The sequence below is a fragment of the Scomber scombrus genome, chromosome 2, assembly GCF_963691925.1.
Source record: "Scomber scombrus chromosome 2, fScoSco1.1, whole genome shotgun sequence".
NCBI lineage: Eukaryota > Metazoa > Chordata > Actinopteri > Scombriformes > Scombridae > Scomber > Scomber scombrus.
Window position 1 is genome coordinate 2,836,445 of NC_084971.1, and position 21,485 is coordinate 2,857,929.

General features: G+C 40.1%; 1 protein-coding gene across 1 annotated transcript in view; it reads left to right on the plus strand.

Annotated features, from left to right (window-relative positions):
* Positions 1-1,947: 1,947 nt before the first annotated feature.
* The window catches only part of LOC134001386 (microtubule-associated tumor suppressor 1 homolog), a 72,251-nt gene continuing 52,713 nt past the window's right edge, over positions 1,948-21,485 (plus strand). The window contains exon 1 of the mRNA XM_062440979.1: positions 1,948-2,112. The gene's annotated coding sequence lies outside the window, so the exon portion shown is untranslated. The remainder of the gene's footprint in view (positions 2,113-21,485) is intronic.

The following is a 21,485-nucleotide window of genomic DNA, read 5'->3' on the forward strand; positions in this document are numbered from 1 at the left end:
AAAAATGTGTATTTTTAATGCACTGAAATATTGCAAAATATGTTTCAAGTGCATTTATATACTGTAAATGTTTACTCATTTTGAATAGATTGAAAGTTTATTATGTTTATGTTATCATGAAATAGTCAACAGTGTATTTTTACCATACTTAATATAAAATTGAAATTTTGTGTACTTTTAATACTTGTACACTTTTAAACTTTGATGAAATCATTTTTTAGTAAATTCTGAGCTTGATGTATAAAGTTCACTTTTAAGATAATTGCTGTCAAATATATTTCTAGTAAAAGTTTGTGATACATTTTTTATTTTCATTATTTGTATTAACATCTCCTTTCATTGTAACATGTTTTCACTACACTGCATTGTAGAACTATACTGGGCAGTTGAATGCTGTATTGTTCATTTTGTTTACATACATGTTCAAAGAAAGAAAAAAAAAACATTCATGTTAAGCAATACTTCTTGAAGTTGTAAAATTTGAATGTTTATTTGTAATTGCATTTTACGCAATAAAAATGATGACACAGTATTCATCAGTACAGCACTTAATTCAACACATTTTAACAGGGTATTTTAAGACAGTATACAGTATACTTGGTAAAATTAAAGTTTTAATATTTTACATCAAACTGGAGCCTCTGTTCCATACTTATCTTCATTCATTCATTCCTTCATATTTTACTCATTGATCCAGAACAGCTTAATGAGTTGTTTTATCAGCTGCTGTTTACACGGTCAAGTATTCTGATTAGGAAGTGATTTACTTCCAGAGATAAAACAGCTGCACTGAACTGAGGGTTTCCTCTCCATATTAATACTCTCTGTAATATTGTTACATTTGAAGTAGATTATGCAACTGCTATCATTATGTTAAAGCATAACCTCACACTATTAACTGATATTTTTACACCATTTCATTATTAAAATTGTCTCAGTTTTAACACTAACTAACACTGTTACTGTCAGGCAAAATAAGTTGTTTAAAATAACATTTGACACACTATGGTTGAGTGAAATTGCAGACATCTCAGATGTACACATAGTTAATGAGGAGTGACATGTTTCCTGGTCTATCAAGTAAGTCACCGTTTGATGCATGTGTGTGTGTGTGTGTGTGTGTGTGTGAGAGAGAGAGAGAGAGAGAGAGAGAGAGAGAGATAGAGAGAGAGAGAGAGGGAGTAGACTAATGTAAATAATTGAGAATGAACTAGTTCCTTATCTAATCCCATATAAACCATTCTGCATGTGGCCACTAGATGGCAGTGTTTTAAATGAAAAGAGGAGGTGAGCTATGAGACTGCACAGCACATGTATATGTACTGTAGTATACAATGTAGCACTATGTGGAAGCTTAGCATTTATTTATTTATTTTTTGTTTGTTTGTTTGTTTGTTTTGTTTTAGAAATTAAACCAACAAATACACAAAATTATTTAAAAAATGTAACGAAATGCAAAATGATATAGCCTAGGCCAATAATAACATAAAAAAATATTTGTTGAATAACAAGTAATATCAAATCAGTATCTTCTTGATTGTATTACCGGTTTCACCATGGCAATACCTTTCCAAGAAAACCTTTATTATTATATATTATTATCCCTCAGCTTATTAATATAGCTCCCTGAGCATGTGAGTAGGCGGAAAGTGTGATGGTTGAATTGGTTCATTAACTGTTGTGTATCCACAGGTGTGTGTTGGTCTCTCTCTCTCTCTCTCTCTCTCTCTCTCTCTCTCTCTCTCTCTCTCTCTCTCTCTCTCTCTCTCTCTCTCTCTCTCTCTCTCTGTCTCTCTCCCTGTCTGTCTGTGTGTGTGTGTGTGTGTGTGTGTGTGTGTGCGTGTGTGTGTGTGTGCGTGTGTGTACGTGTGTGTCTGGGGTCCTTCGTGACTCAGCCGATCACACCTGAGCACTGCAGCAGTCACGGATCATCTAACAACCTGTGGTTATGTGGACTATTTGGAGCTGAAAGCATACCTCAGATGAGCTTTGGAGACTGTTTGTTAGTAGTGTGGTGTGGAGGCTCTGGTCCTGAGGTGCTGGTGTGTCCAGGTGAAAGCTGCGGACAGGTTACTCAGAATAATCCTACACACAGACTGCTGACGCCGGTGAGTGAGTTTAATACCTGTCATTACTCCACACTGTTGTCTTGTTGTGAATGAGGGACTTAACACTGTTTGTTACCAACTATCTTGTTTTGTTAGCGACGAGTATTTGGCCTGAAACGATACTGTTTAGTCCTCAGGTAGGCAACGCCAAACTCCATTTAAAATATAGCGGTGTAATGTTTGCTCGTGTATAGGCAACATGTGTACCTAGTTAGAACAAATGTAACCCCTCTTTAGAAGTTGGTAGACTCTTATGTCCAATTCGACAAACTCATGATTCAAAAAGCGTCATTTTATTTTATGTAAATTTCAACTTTATTGCATTGATGTTGCTTGATATTGCCTCCCTGCAGCAGTAGTGTGGTAAGGTAAAACATTTGTGGAAATGAGATTTTATCACAATAAGTGTTGTTATTTCGCATTGACTGTAAAATGAAGCCTAGTTATGCTCTATCATTAAGTGCTGTTTCTCCAGGAAAGGTGTTTTATACCCTTGAAACAAAGTTGACACAGATCTGTCAAATATTTTTAAAACATATAAAGTTAATGCCTTCTTTAATGCATGCACAGGTGTATATCTCTGTTGCAATAACAGCTACTGTGTTGTGTATATATTGAGCTTGAGCACAAATGTGCATTTATGAATGGCAGTGTGCAGTCATGTCCTTACTACTTGCTTAGGGCATTGTGTGTGTGTGTGTCCATGCAGTAGTGTGTGCCAGTGTCTAATGGACGTTTCTGCCGCAGCAGCATTCTGAGTCTTACATAACAGGTTGTCCTCTGCATCATCCTGCAGGGCTGCCTGAGATTAAATAAAGACTCATTGCTTCTCCCTGGCATGGAAGAGCACTCTGTGTTTGTGTGTGATATGAGGATGCACCTCTACTGCTTTATTAGAACCAACTTTAAGGAGTTCTCTGAGCCCTGTGCTTCAGTGTATTGACTGATAATCCCTTTCCCATGGAACAAAATGATAATGCTGGTCTGTCTTTGGCTCAACAAGTAATTCACCGGAAACTCTTTACCTGCCTGGCAAAAGTCACTTCATGGCTTTTCTCTATTTTAGACTCCCTGAATCAAACAAAGGACATTGCTGTTAAGCCTAAAAAAGAAAATGATACAAGCTGATATACCTCTCACTATGTATTGTGAAAATGTGATCCATTATAGTCCACTGTGCCAGAGTCAGTGCAGTTCCTTATCACATATCAAGGTTGATACATGTCTTTAGTCACTTATTTCTGCTAATGCACTCCTTCACAGGTTAGATTATGTTAGACAATGCTAATAGCCACAGAGCGCAATCAAGTTCTGCCCACCCCTGAGGGAAAAACAATTAATTCCTCCCCCATGACTTTGTATTGAGTTAAAGTGCCGCCTTGTCACTTCAGTCTACTAGCAAACGGCAGAAAAATGCTTATAGCCTAAGCTGGTGTTTGGTGGGGTGCAGCGTAAAGAACCCAGAACTAAGTTTTTATAAGCTGCTGAACTGAAAACTGAGCCTTTAAGAAGGCAAAAGTGGATAAAGTTACAGGGTTGTGTGAGAGACAGACTTGACATGAACTACACAAACAGCCTGCAGCTCATAAACATGACACATAGACCTGCTAAACACAACGAACACATAAGAAAGTAAAAACAGAACAGCTGTTTAATTGAAACGTATGCATTGTTTGTAATAGTGTTTAAATGATAGAATAGCTAACCTGCATTCAGCTGAATGGGAAATGACTGTGTATGTGTGTGTGTGTGTGTGTGTGTGTGTATGTGTGTGTGTATGTAATGTCCCCTCCTGTGCTTACAAACTGTTGTCACCATATCAGTTGTGAAATGTCAAACCAGCCTGTCATGCAGTGTTTGTTATAGCTTTGCTATCTCTGTTGTAGATATGTCAGCACTTTCATTCACGCACTGCATTTTAAACTAACTGACTTTCTGTTAGACATATAATCATAAGGACAAAATAATCCTTTGACTTGCTGAAATCTGCTATGTTTATGTAGCTACAGGCATTTTGACAGTGTTTCAGTCCTTGGTTGCATTTATGGCACCAATTGTTCCAGATTTGTAACCATGAAAAGAAAATTGGTGATCATACGCCTGGGTACCATGCCACATAATCATATGATGATTACATAAACGATAAAATGACCTGTTTAACTGAATCAGCGTTATTACATGACAACACAGAGGAACAAAATACTACCAAAAGTAGCCTGCATGTGGATTGATTTCCTGCCAGTGTTGACGTGTAGATGTAAAATGCTCAAACTCCATATAAAACCAAACATATGCCACTTAAATTGTCATTTTTTGGCAGTTCACACATTTAAACCCTTTTTTAAAAATTTAAAAATGTTGAATGTTGCAAGTGAATTTTAATATAATTCTGCTTAAAGAACGTAACTTTCTTATCTTCCGCATTTTATCTCACTGCACTGCATTCGACTCGGTTGGAATTAAAGTTGCAAATACATCAGGTGCCAAGTTTCTACAAGTCTAAACCATACGAGTGTGTTTGTGTGTGTGTGTGTGCACTCAGATCAAGCTGTCTAGTTTGCATTTTTGTGTGTGAATGTGTGTGTGGGCTCTCCTCTGCCCAGACTTGTCATCGGGATGATCATAGTAAATTGTGATTGATGGAGCTATTATCCACAACAACGGATTAAAAAGGGACAATACTTCCCTCTTGGTGGTGTGCAGTGCACTTAACAACTGAACCCAACCCAAAACCTCAACAGCGGTTTAACTTGTAATTTTACCACAACAGCAACGTTTACTGTCAATCAAAGTGAATCTGGGTGGTTCTGGTTGGTCAGATCTGTACTGTCTCATGGGAAACTTCTCAGACTGGTGGAAGTGGCAAACAGATGTTTACTGTATATCATGTAATAGATTTAATGATTATAATTTTAGCAGATTTTAAAGCTGTTCTACTCAATAATTGTATATCAACCATGAGTCAGATGTCACCTTATCCCAGCGTAGACAGCTTCATAGTAACAGCCTCATTGTTTTGGTTTTACTGCCTGCAACTTTACTGTTTTTTGGTTGAGTCTCACTGTTCTCGTCAGTGTCATTTTCAGACAAAGCAGACAAAGCGGATTGTTTCAGATGTTTTTTAGCCCTGATAAACCCACTGTAACACTACCTGACCAACACTAAATTGCTACTTAACAAAGTTACCAACTAGCCGGTGAACATAGTGGAACATTTAACAGCTTGAGCCAGAATATCCCCGGGAGGTGGTGGCAACAGAGTGAGAAAGGATTTATATTCATTGGGTTGCATGAAAGTATGGACTCTGAATTAGTGCTGATATTCCTCCTTGTCTACTTGGAGTGTAAATGTGTGATTGTTTGCTTACACATTCACCAACTTAAGACAGCAACAAGGCAGCAGCATGGATGTATTGTAAGAACTGGATACAGGACCAAAAATGGTGCCCATTCACTCCAATAAGAATTGCTGGGTTGGCGCATCGCCAAAATAATAAAATATAATTTTATTTTCCTAATTTCTGGGTTTGGTTCCATTTTATGCGGCCCACTGAATATAGTAGTGTTTACCTCCCCTGGCTCTGCTGGCGAGCTCCCTGGTCGGCCCATAGACTTTACATTGTGATTTATAAATTCCTTTTTCAGCTTGAAGAAAGTTTTACACATATAAAACCTCCATGGATCAAAAAGTCATAGTATTAAGAGTCATAATTGACCTTGTCTGCAGTTTGAGGTGTTCTGGCAACAGTTTTACAGACATCTCTTTTACAATGGTGGTCTATGGGGAAAAATGGGGATTTTTTAAAAGCTGCAATACTGTGAGTGACCACTGGAAGAAATCGTCCAATAGGTTGAGTGGCAGCGCTCTATCCACTCTTATAATACATCCATTTACAGTAGCATGTAAATTATACATTCGCAGGTTTTTATGCTGCCCTCAAGTGGCCAAAGAATCAATGAATGCAGGCTTAAGTTCATGGTTGGATTTTAAGAAGCCACCAAAAGCAGCTACTAGTGGCTTATGTCTTGTAGAGTAGCGTAAATCTGTGTTGACATCTTGATGTGTCCTGGCATGGAACGCATCGCTGTATTTATTATTTGAGTGTTTTAGTTCCGTACTCTGGCTGTTATGTTCCTGCTTGTTCACTGGCAGGACTTAAATGGAAACAAATCCTCATTATTGCTTTTTGTACATTCTTACATTAGCTCTGTTTCAAGCATTAAAACCAATAGGTCCATTTAGTTCTGTGTGATTTTAAAAAAAAAAAAAAAAAAAAAAAAGGAGGGCTGCGAGGACTGTTTTTGCTTATTTTACAATCAGAGTTCAGTTATTATAGATATTAAAGCAAGCTGATGTGAGGTTAAATCGGCAGTGAGATCTGGGAGTATGAATATCAGTAGGAGTTCTGCTTTGATACCGCAAAGAATAAATGAAAAATAAATTGATTATTTAATGGGTTTCCAAAGTCATACAACTTGTAGCAGATGGAGGAGCATGTTTCACACTCTCCTCAGTCTGTGGCTGCATTCTATTTTTGGTTGTTTTGCAGCCGTTCACGCACACTGAGCAGCTCTGCCTCCTCTCCAAAGGCCTCAATATGAAGGTGACTCAGGTCTGTTCTGGTGCATAGTGGCTCTATTCAAACCCTGCGGCACAAGGTGGAGTTAGTTACTTACACTTACAGGCAGTCATGTTGGACAAATATTAATTCTGTTATGACTTCAGGTTTGCTTTTAATACCAGCTGTAAGGCGGAATCATTTGTGTCCATGTTATGACTTCAGATGTCCTGTAAACATTTTGTACCCAGTCTGGCACAGTGTGCAACAGATGGGTTTCATGCTGCTGTTAATCTGCACAATAGAATTGGTTTTGTTTTATGTTTGAGATACAAATTGAGAATATGTCTAATAAAAGACTCAAACTGGCACAGCAGAGGTTTTTATTTTAAGCAAGCTTTACACGTTTGTCATGAGTTCAGTGCCTGAGAAGGCTGACAAGAAAAAGTTGGAGGTGAAAACTGCACTAAATGTGTGAAATTAGAGACTCAGACGGCCTTACCACATCTTTTACCTCTGTATATTAATTGACTGTACATATAACAAGCTGAGAAATATGTCACCATTTTTTTAAAGATGTTTTGGAGTTTATGATTAATCCATGACAGTTAACTTTAATACAAATTATATGTTATAAAAACACCTGCTTAAGTGACATGGTTGTTTAAAACAAAGGAAGAAAAAACAGAAACTTACTTATCTGCCATAAGACTTTTTGCAATTTAGAGCCACAGATTAAGGATTTTTTCTTACTTCAAATCTCTTTTTAGTCACAAATGCATGTGATAAATGTGTCTATGTATTACCATTGATCATTGGATAAAAGAATGATGCTAGTGTACCATCACAAAACATGCATGTTGTCACTCAGCTGATCTTTATGCTGGATTGGAGATTCTTGAGTTCAGACACAGTTTTCACTCTGTAAAATAATCCTCAGATGTTCTAGCTGTAGTCATCACAAAAATGATGAGTGTAAAAATAACTTGTTTTGGAGACCACATATCTATGGCACATGTCTATCTGTTGTACGTAACAGATCTCAGGATTGAATCCACATCAGCCGAGAGAAGCAACGCTGTGGTGTGTCTGGGAGCAGCCAGTAGAGGCTACGCTGTTATCTTGACTGCTACAGACACACACACACACACAGACATACACACAAACTTTTCCCTGCACACTTCCTGTGTCAGACAGACAGGAATTGATTAGAATATCTATTTTAGTCTTGAGTTTCCAAAACGACCAGCGGCTGAAAGATTATATTATCCCCTGGTGCCACTGTCGGCTCCAGAATAGTCTCCCTACTTTTTTTGTCCACACGTGTACACCAGTGTACATATTAAAAACAACATCAACAAAATAAGAGCGCAGTTACAGTACATGACGCTCTTTCTGATCCCAAAAGTGATTGATGACCAAGTGTGTTCTAGAAACTGCTACATAGGTGGTCCATGTTCTGTTCTAGCTTTTCATCTGTCACTTCAGTGTTTTCTCTCTCAACCTTATCTGTAGAACAGTGTGTGTGTGTGTGGTTCATGTTTGTACACATGTATTGTTCTCTAAGTACTTTCTGCGTCACCCCAGTTGACTCGCATGCTTCTAAAGCTTAAAAATCCAGCCCACGAGACCATGTAAGCCTCACTCGCGGGATACTTCAAGGGCTTTTTATTTTTTTCAGAGATCAAAAGTTAATCAGAGTATTGTGCATTAAAGAATTCCTCTCTACACGGTTAAAGTGTTTGCATATGGAGAGAAAATGTGGAGAAATTCATAATTGGTGTTGGGCCAGAGTTGCTTGGTTTCAGCCTGTGGAGACATTTCAGCATGGAGCCTGTTTTGGATATTTAGAGCAGCATGAAACGCAGTCAGTATTGTGTGTATGCATGCAGTTAAGCAACACACTTTCCGTCGTCCACTCACATGCATGATAAAGGTGTTCAGTGCTTTCTTGACTAAGCTGCAGCATGTGCTGTATAATGACCGCTTTGGATTTGTGGATTGTAACGTATATTATGAAGGAATAGACTTCACTCACTTTATTGGTCTGTGCTGATCAACAGATGTGATAGTATCTATGATCAATATGCCCCCCTTGCACTGTCTGATTTCAGCCCAAATCTGTCCTCACCAATTGGAGTATGGGCGGTTCGATTCCCAACTCCTCCAGTCCACATGTCGATCCGTCCTTGGGCAAGATACTTAACCCCAAATTGGTTGTCAGTTTCTCTCTGATGAGCAGGTCGGCACCCTGTGTGGTAGCTCCTACCATCAGTGTATGAATGTGTGAATGTGACATGTAGTGTAGAAGAGCTTTGCGTAGTCAAAAAGACTACAAAAGTGCTATATAAGTACAGTCTATTTACCATACTGGGACAAAGCTGTCACACTTTAACTGGTCTTCTATATGACCCCATTACAACTAACCTATTTAGTACACATAATTGACTCTGGTGTTAAGTTATTAGGCGGCAGATGAAGACAGTTTCACATTGTGTCTACTCTATAATATTTCACCCACCCACATTAATATCCGTATGATTTTGATTTTTACAGCCCTCATGATAATAGATTTCGTTAACATTATTCATTAACCAGAGGGTACTGGCTGCATGGCGCTGCAGAATGTTGTTGTAGCTGACCCTGGATCCAGAAATCAGCCCCACACCATCATGCTTCCTCCTCCATATTTGACAGTTATTGTCACACACTGAGGAACCATCCTTTCTACTCGACGGCGTACAAAACTCCTGCGTGATGACCAGAATATTTAAAATTTTGATTCATCAGTCCATAACAGCTTCTTCCAGTCTTCAGTAGTCCATTGGTGGTGTTTCATGGCCCAGGCAAGCCTCTTCTTCTTATTCTGACATCTTAGCAATGGCTTTCTTGCTGCAACTCCACCTGTCAAACCTGCAACTGGAAGTCTTCTCTTCACAGTTGAAACTGAGACTTGCTTACTACGACCACTATGAAGCTGTGCTTGAAGCTGTTGTCCTGTGAGCCGACTATCACGCAAGCTGTTGACTCTCAGAAACTTGTCTTCTGACTCTGTTGTGGCTTTGGGTCTGCCAGACCTCCTTCTTTCAGAGTTCCCCCCAGTTTCTGAGTGAAACTGTACTCACTGACACCTTGACTTTCTTCGCAATTTCTCTTTAGGAAAGACCTACATTTTTAAGTGTTTTTGTATAACTTTCAGTTTTGGGTAACCTTACCTTTTTTTTAACCTCTGGCAGTTCACCACTTACCTTTGTACCATTTCAAGCTATTCATTGGACTTGAACGGCTTGAATTTCAATAAAAAACTGGAAAAATTGGGGTGTTCTAAAACTTTTGACCGGTAGTGTATGTTTTAGTTTTCACCAATTCCTGATCTGGCTCCTCAGCTGCACTGTCTTCACAAGCTAGCTCCCTGATTTTATATTTGACGATAAAGCATGGTATGCATTAGGGCGTGGCTACTTTGTGATTGACAGGTTGATTGGTTCACAGGTTCAGGAGGGCGCCTCTTGCTCCTCCTGATGCCCATATAAGTAGAATCCATGTTTTAATTTTTTCCCGGCATGCACCTGAAATTTTCAAGATGGCGCTGCTCAGATCCGATAATATTGGCTTCCGAGCAGCAGTCCACAAACCAATGGGTGAAGTTACGGATGTTACGTCCATTTCTTATATACAGTCTATGGTTGTAAGCCAACATAATGACTGAAAGAAGGGTGAAAATCTCAATAAAGACAATTTCTGTGTTTATTTTGTCACAATTAGCAACCCTTGCAGTTTGAGTGGTTTTTGTTCTGAGTATCAAAATGTTGATAAACGCTATTTTAAGTTAGCACTAGCTTTAAAAAAATATATATTTTGCATCATTTTTGCCTTTATTGGATTGGGCAGTGAAGTGGTAGAATTGAACCCGTAACATTGTGGTTACATGCACAGTAACCATTCAGCTTGTTTTAAGTGAACAAATCGGCTTGTAACATCAAAAATGTTGATGTTGAGTAATGTATAGTGAGTTGTTGTCTGCTAATGCTGGCCATTGTTGAGACCAAATTAGTTAATTTAATGTTGTTTTTATTTTATGTTCAGTTTCACTCTATAACATATCAGGGTGAAGTGACCTGAAGTCTTTGTATTAGTTTTACTGGGCCAGCGAATTGCTCAATCATCCATGTTGGATACAGCTATTTTCAATGGGGGAGTTTTTGCTGCAGGGTCTCAGGGATGTGTGAGCGCTCACTCAAATTATGCAATCAGTGTATTTCAATATCATCCATGTTTTGAATTACAGTCAGACCTGTACATTTGTCATCTGTTGCCAAACAATGCAGTGCAATGTTCAACAAATGTTTAGCTGTGTGGATTTTGTAACAGTCCTCTCTGAATGTGAATGGAAACCTGGATCTTATTATCATCTGGGTGTGGATGTAAACTTTGTTTTTGTACATCATTCTTACTGGATCTAATAAAATTCAGGAAAACAGTGACATCACCAGGTCTGCCCATAAAATCACAGTACAGTCCCAATATTTAAATTTTTGATCAGCAGCTCTGATTTAACAATAATCCTTCCAGAGATTTTCAGATTTGAGTTGCTTACTCTCCAGTCTGCACTGAACAACAACTGCTCACCCTCACAGCTCCTCCACCACCCACACTGAGGCTTTCAACTGCTCGGCGATGAAGGCCGGTGCCAGAAAGAACCATAACCATTACAACCAGTTTGCTAAAGAAAGACAAGAAGAAGCTCATCTTCAAGCAAAAATGTGGTGACATATTTCCTCTTAACTAGACATATCTGATGATCATAACATAATGACATTTCAAAAGTTCACATACAGTCGTCCCACAAACAAACTGATGCATTCCATTTAGTTTACAACCATCAATCCTCATTGTTAATTTGAACAAAAATGTCGACAGCCTGCATGAGCCCATTCTGTCAATGCAGCAAGCTATGCCAAGTGCATGGCTCATAGTATTCCGGCCCTGTGCTGGATCTCCGGCAAACCGGCGCGACTACCGAAAGGTCATATATAAGATCAATGCAGATCCGATGAGAATTACAAAGGTATAATAATAATAATAATAATAATATATTACGTGATACTCTACATTATTATCACAACAAACACACAGAGCAGGCATGGGCAGCCCGTGAGTCAATTTCCAAATATCAATAAATTGTTAAAATGATATTGGAAGCAAGCAGACCATTACTGCATCTAAATGATTGAGTTAAGTTGTGACAACTCTCCATCGTCTCTCTCTGCTGCATGGAGGTTCAGCTCTGCCCCCTCTGAGACGGAGGAGAGGAGCAGCTAACGTTAGCCTCTGCTGCGGTTAGCTGTCATCACGCTGCTCTCCTTTGAGAGTCTGTTCACGGCAGGAATACTACTACTTTATTCCTCCTCACTATTTAGAATAATAAAAGATAAAATCACTGGCAAACCAACGAAAAATGACCCTTTTTCTCATATTCTGACACTGGACGTTGTCATCAAGGCAAGAGTGCAATAAATATAAATAAAAAATGAAAAATCCTCTCTGTCACTGCAATGGTCTGATGGACCGTTTGAGTTTTTATAATGTTAATAACTATTTTCTGAAGCCCAAAAGGTGCTAAAATAAAATACAAACCATTTCTGAACATTTATACCTCCGACCCCCACTGTGGTTATACAGACCGCAGTATGCCTTATTATTGCCTGTAAGCTTTTCCATTTCATTTAGAAAAGAGCAGCAATGGTTAGTGGATGAAATATAATATTGTTTTCTCAGCTGTTTCCACCTTGTTTTACCTTAAATCCTAGGAAGCGACCGTTAAAGGGTTTCTATGACAAGGTAGATGGTGAACAGTTTATGACTTGGTCGTAAAAAATGTTTTCAGTCAGAAGATTTATTTTTGCTTTAATCCCTGTCTGTAGTCAGAGTATGCTAAGAGCAATGTGACAATATGGCAGATAAGTGGCGAGATAGTTAAAAGGGTTATTTTCAAATAATGTTATATATGTTATGTGTTAAAATGGTGCCGCATACATAGCACCCCCCACCTCCCGGGGCACAGAAAAAAGTTCAGGCTCAGGATTTTTTTCCACTATCAGCCCTGCAAGTGTCAAAAAATGTCCAATAGGGTCGAGTGCTGGTACATTTACGGGTTCTACTGACAGCCTCACACTACTGGAGAGTGGCATGACTGATACAGGAAACAGGGCCAGTGTGTGTCTTTGTGTCCCTGTGAAAACCTATTAGAGTTTTTGGTTGTTCAAAGTGAGGACCTTTTGCCTGCATGATGTTGTAAGAATATGCATGTGAGTAGTTATTATGAATATGAACAAAACACATACCATTATCAGTCTTGTGGTTGGATCAAGGCATTTGCTAATCTACTTGTTTGGTTAGTATTCAGTCTATTGGCAGGACAGAAAGGACCAATTTTCTGTAATCTTGCTTGGATCGGGCCTTTTCATTGGCTCACCGCAGCCTGCTTTCCTCCTCCTCCTCCTCCTCTTTCCTCTCACTCTCCATCAGATTACATGAGTTACTTTTCCATTACTCTTTTTGCCCCTTTTCTTCTTTAGTCCAAAACCACCCTCTCTGTTTCTCCTCAGACTCCCGCTACAAATAACAGGGAGGGGGCCCACCGCTGCTTAGCAACAGCCAACCCAGTCGGACTGGTCAGGACTGGCCACTCCTATGTTTTTTGGGGGGTTGGACCCTGATTAGGGTTTGGTTACCTGGCGCATGCACACACACACACACACACACACACACACACACACACACACACACACACACACACACACACACACACACACACACACACACACACACACTCACACACACTCTCTGTAAACACAGACATCAGACTGACTACCCTCTCCCACACTAGACCTTGAGGAAGGTGTGTGTGTGTGTGTGTGTGTCAATGCAAACTGCTGTTTCTGGCACAGGAATATGGCAAGAGGGAAAAGGCATTCTTCAACTAACACACACACACACACACACACACACACACACACACACACACACACACACACACACACACACACACACACACTTCTTGTTACTGCAGCACTGAGCAGCATGCTCGTGTTTCAGAACCAAAAAGGGAGGTGTATCTCTCCCTCTCTCTTCATCTGTCTCTCTTCTCCCCCCTCCCTGTCTCTGTCCTCCCTCTCTCTCTCTCTCGACCACCGTCACAGCCTGCGTAGTCTCTCCTCGCCCGCTCGCTCACAAGCACCCACACACTCGCACACAGCAGTGATGGGGTAACATACGACGCATGGAAGTGCAGCGCAGTGCTGTGAGAGGTGTGTGTGTGTGAGTGAGGAAGGAGGAGGAGGATCAAGTGTGTGTGTGTGTGTGTGTGTGTGAGGACAGAGCCAAGTGCATGCCAGTCTGAAGCCAGGAGGGTGAGCGAGCTGATGGAGCTCCCATGATCTTTTTTTTTTTTTCTTGCTGGATGTGTTTTCTTTGTGCAGCCTGAGAAGAAGGAGACAGAAGAGTAAGTTACGGCTGTGGCAACAGTTATGCATGGGATCAGCACATGTACATGCATGTTTTCTACTTAAGTGTGTGTGTGTGTGTGTGTGTGTGTGTGTGTGTGTGTGCGTGCGCATACTAGGGCATAGGTCTTATGGAAAGTGAATGTTCAGTGCACTTTGAGATGTTGAGTGGTGCAAAACAAGTCAGTCATTTAACATTAACTTGTGTCTTGGTAGATTATTTCCAGCCTACTCATTTCCTATATAGTGAACAGAGTATGTAGTATGTGTTGTAGTATATAGGAGTATATGGGATGTGTGTGTGTGTGTGTTGTTTTAAAAAAAAATCTGGAAGTCATATCTTATGACTTATCATATCTATATTTTTCAGCTATTAAAAAACTTTTCATCTGTAAACAGATTCATAATCTTTTGATACGTGCTCAAAAATCTTGTAAGTTTCTGCACAAATTCTCCTGCACATTATCCTAATGAATAAAGTAACCGTGACTCTCATGAAGAGAATTACAAGGTGATGCCAGTGTCATGGCTTAAGACACAAACCAGCCTCGTAAGCCTTTTCCTCCGCAGGCTTTGAAGACGGTGGGTTTGATGGCTTCCAGATGCTTTGGGGAGATGATTGCACATGTAACCAAATCCCCCCTCACGATGTACGTACAGTCGAAGCATTGTTTCTACTGAGCCGCGCGTGGCCGGGGTTGCAGTCGTCTTTTGGTTTTTAAACGTGGTCTGAAAATGAAACGCTGGGTTCTTTATTTAGTCTAATCCGTATTGTTTAAGTTAGTCTACGGAAAGTTCAAATCTAAAGCCGATTTTTGAAGAAGTCACCCCTAAGATTTTGTTAAAAGTGACAAATAAGCTTGAATTTGAAGTAGAACGTGTTTTAAGTTTCATCATGTGATTGGATGAAATGCGTAAGCTCCAAATGTCACAGCTTCTTGCTTGGCTTTATTCTACCGACCGTTGTTGCTTCGGGTCCCGAGCGACGCTAAACAAGTGATGGATTAATACAACCAGAGGACGACATAACCCCGCCGGTGATGGAAGTTCAGCAGCCAGAGCCGAGGCGTCGCTGTTCCCAGAGGAGGCTTGGTCTGTATAAACAGGATCACGCAGCAGAGATACAAGGTCAGGCAGAGGTAGAGGCAGGCCACAGAGGAGCGTTTTAGAAACAACTTTGAGATGTTAATGACGATTCAAGAAGCGGCAGGCGGATACAGATTTGGAGCCTCGGTTTTTACACACTGCTGAATTTATCTTAAAACCAGCTTGACTGTATTTCCTGTGCTTTATCTCTTGTTTCAAGACTCTCTTGGTCATGCAGTAAAACCCACAGTTCAGCCCGGGCCTGTGTCAACGTTTCTGACCATGTATGGACAAGACCACGTGTTCCGGTTCTGTATTTCAATGATGGGAAATATTTTATCCCCCCCCCCCCCCCACCCCCACCCCCCCTTCCTTCACAAGCTCCACTGCAATGCTATTTACAGAGCAGTACCTTTAGTGGACCAGCTTGAGTCACCCCCTTCATATCAAAGTCAAAACATACAGTATAATAATGAATCAGTGATGTGGTGAAGGGACAGACTCAGTTCAAATCACTTTTTAATTTTTTTTTTTACCAATAGTTCAAATGAATTGTCACATATTCAGGTATTGATCGGTTAAGATAGCTGCTAGCAGGTTACGTAACATCTCGATCCACGTTACGCTGTATAACCTTAGGTCCAGTTCTAATTGGACTGGCGGTCAGCACACCAGCTCTGTCTCTCCATCTAGTACCTTGGCCGTTCCTCTCACCGTCCATTACCATCACTCTCATTACTCTAATGCTGCCTCTCTGTCTCAGCATTGACTCACTGTGTTTCATATAGTTTCCACGCATGTTTCCCTCTCAGTGCTGTCAGGAGCATTTTCAGCTGCTTTATAGATTTTAATGATATTGATGTGATAATACAGTAAGATTCATTTAATGCTTAACTCTCTCATTATCTCAGTTTGTGTGTGTGTGTGTGTGTGTGTGTGTGTGTGTGTGTGTGTGTGTGTGTGTGTGTGTGTGTGTGTGTGTGTGTGTGTGTGTGTGTGTGTGTGTGTGTGTGTGTGTGTGTGTGTGTGTGTGTGTGTGTGTGTGTGTGTGTGTGTGTGTGTGTGTGTGTGTGTCAGCAGGGTCACATTTCCTCCCACAAAGCTGTTTATGTTATGTCAGAGTACAATGGATGGCAGATGCAGGCGCACAAATGTACACACACACACACACACACACACACACACACACACACACACACACACACACACACACACACCTCTGCAGTGACTGTAGGCAGGAGAATGCTAATGGTTGATAAAGTCTCACACACACACACACACACACACAGTCGCATTCATCCCTCACAATGACTAAGCACTCTGTTCATTTCTATGGCAACCACTTTTGCAGTGTTTGGGGTATCCTTCGTGTGATGCAGTGCAACGTCCACCGCTGCGTGTTAATAACTAGCTTGTGTCATCATAACTGTATGAGTGTTATGTCCGCTATGTGACTGCAGAGGTAGGTGTGTGTGTGTGTGTGTGTGTGTGGATACCAGCACTACTACTGGGTGTAGCTGTAACGTGATGCAGTGCTGATGCTTGCCAAGTGTTTCTATGAAGGAAAGGTGAGCCTGCTGCCTCCTGCCTGTTAACAAGCTCCCTGATTGGCTGCCCGCCCACCTGAAACAATAAACCAGGAGCACAGTGCCTGCATTCTTTTTTTTTTTTTTTTTTTTTACATCATCAATTAATCAGATTGATTCTAAATCGATTCATTAGTGGATTGTGTTCAAAATCTGAAATGACAATCATTTCTTAACTCACATCCATGCTGTTTGCACTCTTAGGGCTCACTCACACTAGGGCCAGTTGTTCCGTACCGTGCTGAAGCACGAATGTCCCCCCTCCCCTGTCCCACGCTGGCCCGCACTCACATTACTCAAACCCAAGTGTACTCAAGCACGGTTACCTCCGACACGTTGCGCGAAAACATATAGACAGTTTACTTTAATAAAACATGCACAGGTGTGTGTTCACGTGCTGTGCTCCGGTAAAACACAACACAGCCGATCAATTAACACAACGCACTATGATTAAAAAGTGCAAGCTTGTTATTCTGAGTCATGCCTGTGTAGTATGCAGTACTGGATACTAGTGTAAAAAAGACTCTAGTAAAAGCAGACGTCCTGATTCAACTCTTTACTCCAGTAAAAGTAAGACTTAGTTTAATGACTTAGAAGTCTCCAAATGACTTTAACGGATTTGGTTAGTTTATATAATGCAGATTTGTAAAATATTACTTTTATGAAGGTCACAGTCAAAGACAATAAACTTAGCATTTCATAATTGTGGTAGCAGCGGTGCAGCAGATGTAATGAAGTCCACGCAGCACGCTGGATGCAAACTAATATTAAGCCTATAGCTTATTCATTATAATGTCCATGGACATAAATTGAGTTATTTTGCCTTTAATAATGATACAATAATACACAAATAATGATCGGATTGGGAACCCATACATACATAATGTCTCCACGTTGCATTTAGTGTTGTTTGAAATGATCAGGGCTCAGCTAGTGTTGCCTTTTAAAAATCGTAGATTTCCCAGGATTCCCGGGAAAATGTACTTCTTTTCCCGGAATTTAAAATGTTTTATTTTTGGGAAAAATATGAATGACTGAGACTGTTTGTATTATGTTAAACTACGTGTGTGATATAAGCAGGTGTGTGTGTGTGTGATCCTGTCAGGTGGAGGAATCCTGATTGAGTGACATGACCTTTGAACTCAATATTGCCACACTTCACATTAGCAGCTAACAGGCTATTCATGTCACATCGGCTAAGCAAGCAGTGTCCTCCATTCCTCACTGTGTACGTCCTGAGTGGAGACTGCAGAAGAATTAAAGGTAAATAACTCTGTAGTTATGGTGACAGGTCTAGATGACACAGGGTTAGAATCAGGAACACTCCTCATAGATCAAACCATTTATTACGACAAATGGAAATACAGTTTTGCTCGGCGCTGGAGGCTCCACTCTTAAACGCTCTCTGGATTTAGCCAAAAGCAAGTGGGCCGAAAGCAACACATGAATTTCAGATTGACCCTTGAGCCATGATGGGACCCTGAAGGAGGGTGGAGGCTGGCGTGGAAGTGGCAAGCTTTTCCACACAGCGTTGGTGTAGAAGGAAGCAGCGTAGGTGGGAGTCATATTTAAATGGTCCCATACTTGAACATTGAATCTTAAAGCATTGAATTCAGCTTGTGAAGGGTGTTTAATTTCAACTGTGGCACGATGCTGCAGATGGCGAGAAATCAACTGAAAGTGGTTCGTGAGGTTTCAGCATCTTTGCTTTCATCCAAAAACTGAGCAGTAAACAGAAGAAGTAATATAATCAAGTGTTGGTCATTTTTTCAGCTGTAGTAGATGTTGGAAGCGACCGGATAGATGAGAAACGGGAATGTTGGCGTGCTGTAAAGGTCACATTTAAAAGTCTCTTCAGATTTGTCCATTTGATATTTCTGAGTGTGAGCTGGGATCACGGGCGTGCACACAGTATTAAATACTACTGTACGTTTCTTCTCCAAATGTATACCAAGTAGATTTGAAGTCCTATCAGTTCATATAGTGTATTCGCTGTTTCAGTCTCTGTATAATCTGCTCAGCTCCGTCCTCCTTTCAACCCAGCTGCTTGATTTGGCTCATTTTCCCATCAGCAGTGACTGTAGGCTGACTGGACATTGTGAAATACATTGAGCTACTGGCGTCTCTTTGTGTTGTAAAGTTCACATTTATATATAGCAATTAGGAAGCAGTGTTACTTTTAATACAGATAAGATCCATAAACATTTATAGGCTGAGGAGAGGGTCATACTGAAGATAGAACGTTCTAGTTTGTTCATTCACTGCTTCCCTACTGCTTCTGGTTCTGTGTGTGTGTGTGTGTGTGTGTGTGTGTGTGTGTGTGTGTGTGTGTGTGTGTGTGTGTGTGTGTGTGTGTGTGTGTGTGTGTGTGTGTGTGTGTGTGTGTGTGTGTGTGTGTGTGTGTGTGTGTGTGTGTGTGTGTGTGTGTGTGTGTGTGTGTGTGGCTTGGAAAAAATGAAAGTCTGCCCAGTTTTTTTTTTTCCACGTTAATGATACACTTCCACACTGACTGCAACTCTTCCAGCTTGGCGTGTGTGTATGTTCACCTTTGCACGTCCCAGTGAATATACACACTCTGATGTCCTCAACACGGCACTTTGGGAAGAAAAAAAAAAAAGCAATATTGCAGATTTCAAGATTTCAGGGCTGTCAGTTTTGACTTAAGAGCCAAACAACTGAGGATATTCTCTCCCAGTCAGAGTGCTACATGAAGCATGGTAGCATGGGTTTATAACTACTTCACTTTAAGTTTCACACATTGACATTACAACTGGAAATAAGTGATTGTTTTATTATTATGCTGTGGTCTTATTGGATATTCGATTGTGTTTGTGCAAAAACATAAAAAAACTAAGGTGTAACAAGTGGAAGAAGAAAGGTGACAATTTACAGATGCATATAATATAATAGTGAGAGCAGTTCTGAAGTTGCATTACTTAATTGGTCCATAAAGAAGAGTAGGGTTCATTTCTTTAATGATTTCAGACTGGTCTCATGTAATTAATGGTTCACGGTAGCTGATCTTGTATTGTAATTATGGATTTGGAAGTTGAAATAAATGAATAAATAAATTAACATTGGACATAAATTAATGATGGGTCATTGTTTCATGACACATCACAATGGCTTTTTTTTTTAAGCAGTGATTTTGTAGAATTCTTCATGTTTAACTTTCACATTTACTATCCTGCATAAGACAGGAAATAACAAAGACTTCAAATGATATGGAGAAACTAGTCACAATAGTAGTTAAATGACTCCCCTTTAATGGTGAGTACTGATTGGCTGTCAGTCACCACGCTGCCGAACCTTCAAGTCTGCTTCTGAATCCCACAATGATCCGCTAAGAACAATGGACCACAGAGTGCTTCTAGTGCGGTCAGCTGTGGCTGGCACGGGCCACTGTGAGGCTGATTTACTGCCCTGTTACGCACGTGCACACACACACACACACACACACACACACACACACACACACACACACACACACACACACACACACACACACACACACACACACACAGACGCTCACAAAGGGTCACGATGATAGATTGACATTGATTAGGGTGAGGGATGAAGTGGAAAGAAGAAAGAGGGGGGGGGGGTAAGATCGGAGAGGCAGATACTTGAGAGGAAAAAAACAAAAAAGTGGATGGCTCACAGCGATGCACTTAACCTAGAAAATATAACAAAACATATTTTCACTGCTAACCTGGACTACAGGTTGACAGAACAAACTTCACAGCAGAAAAAGGGGGGCTAGGACACTGTATAAGTATATACAAAGTTTCTATTGGAGGCCGATGACTGTGGATGTTGTCCTGAATGAGCCTTTGAAAGGTAAGAGAGTGATGGTGGAGCACAGCTGCTAAGTGACTATAAAGGCTGGTTAACAAAGTGTTGTGGTCCTCTCAGGTCACTGGAGAAAGGAAAGGGGGATGAAAGAGCGAGAGTGTGAGGAAGTGGAAGTTAACAACTGAAATTAGACTCAGATTCATGTGTTAAAATAGTTGTGTCTTTCCGGGCTCTTGAGTTGGTTTCCATTCCATCACCTCTATGTGCATGTTGTTATTTTACTGTAATAAGTAAGGAAACCTCAGGCTTGTTGTATCATGACTTTTTGTTCTGCAGCCAAAGCTAAGGGCTGTCCTCTTGAACAAAACAAACGCCTCCTTCAGAGCTTCAGGAGAATATAATGTAACATGAAATCTGCAGGGTTTTAAATGAAAACACACCCTTTTTGGAAATGGGGCACCTGTGAGCTCTTGTGAATATTTAATAGAGATTTGTACATTTTAAATAATACACAAACATTTGATTTGTATTTATTTGGTTGAAATCAGCCACTAAAGTTTACACACTGGTCCTTTTTAAAACTTTATGTATTTATTACAGGCTTTAATATTTTTGTGCAAGATTTTAGATAAATATAAAGTTAGTTGTACAATATGCATTAACATCCCATAGAGTTAATTTTCTTTGTTATTATGATTTTGTCTTTATTATATCTTTGTCGATATTATTTATATATTATTTAACGATACCATCGGCCGATATTGAATTGGTTTGCATATCTATTGAGTTTGTCTAACAGGATTAAAATAACCAGCTGTTGTTAAATGTATTATTATACTGTTACTGA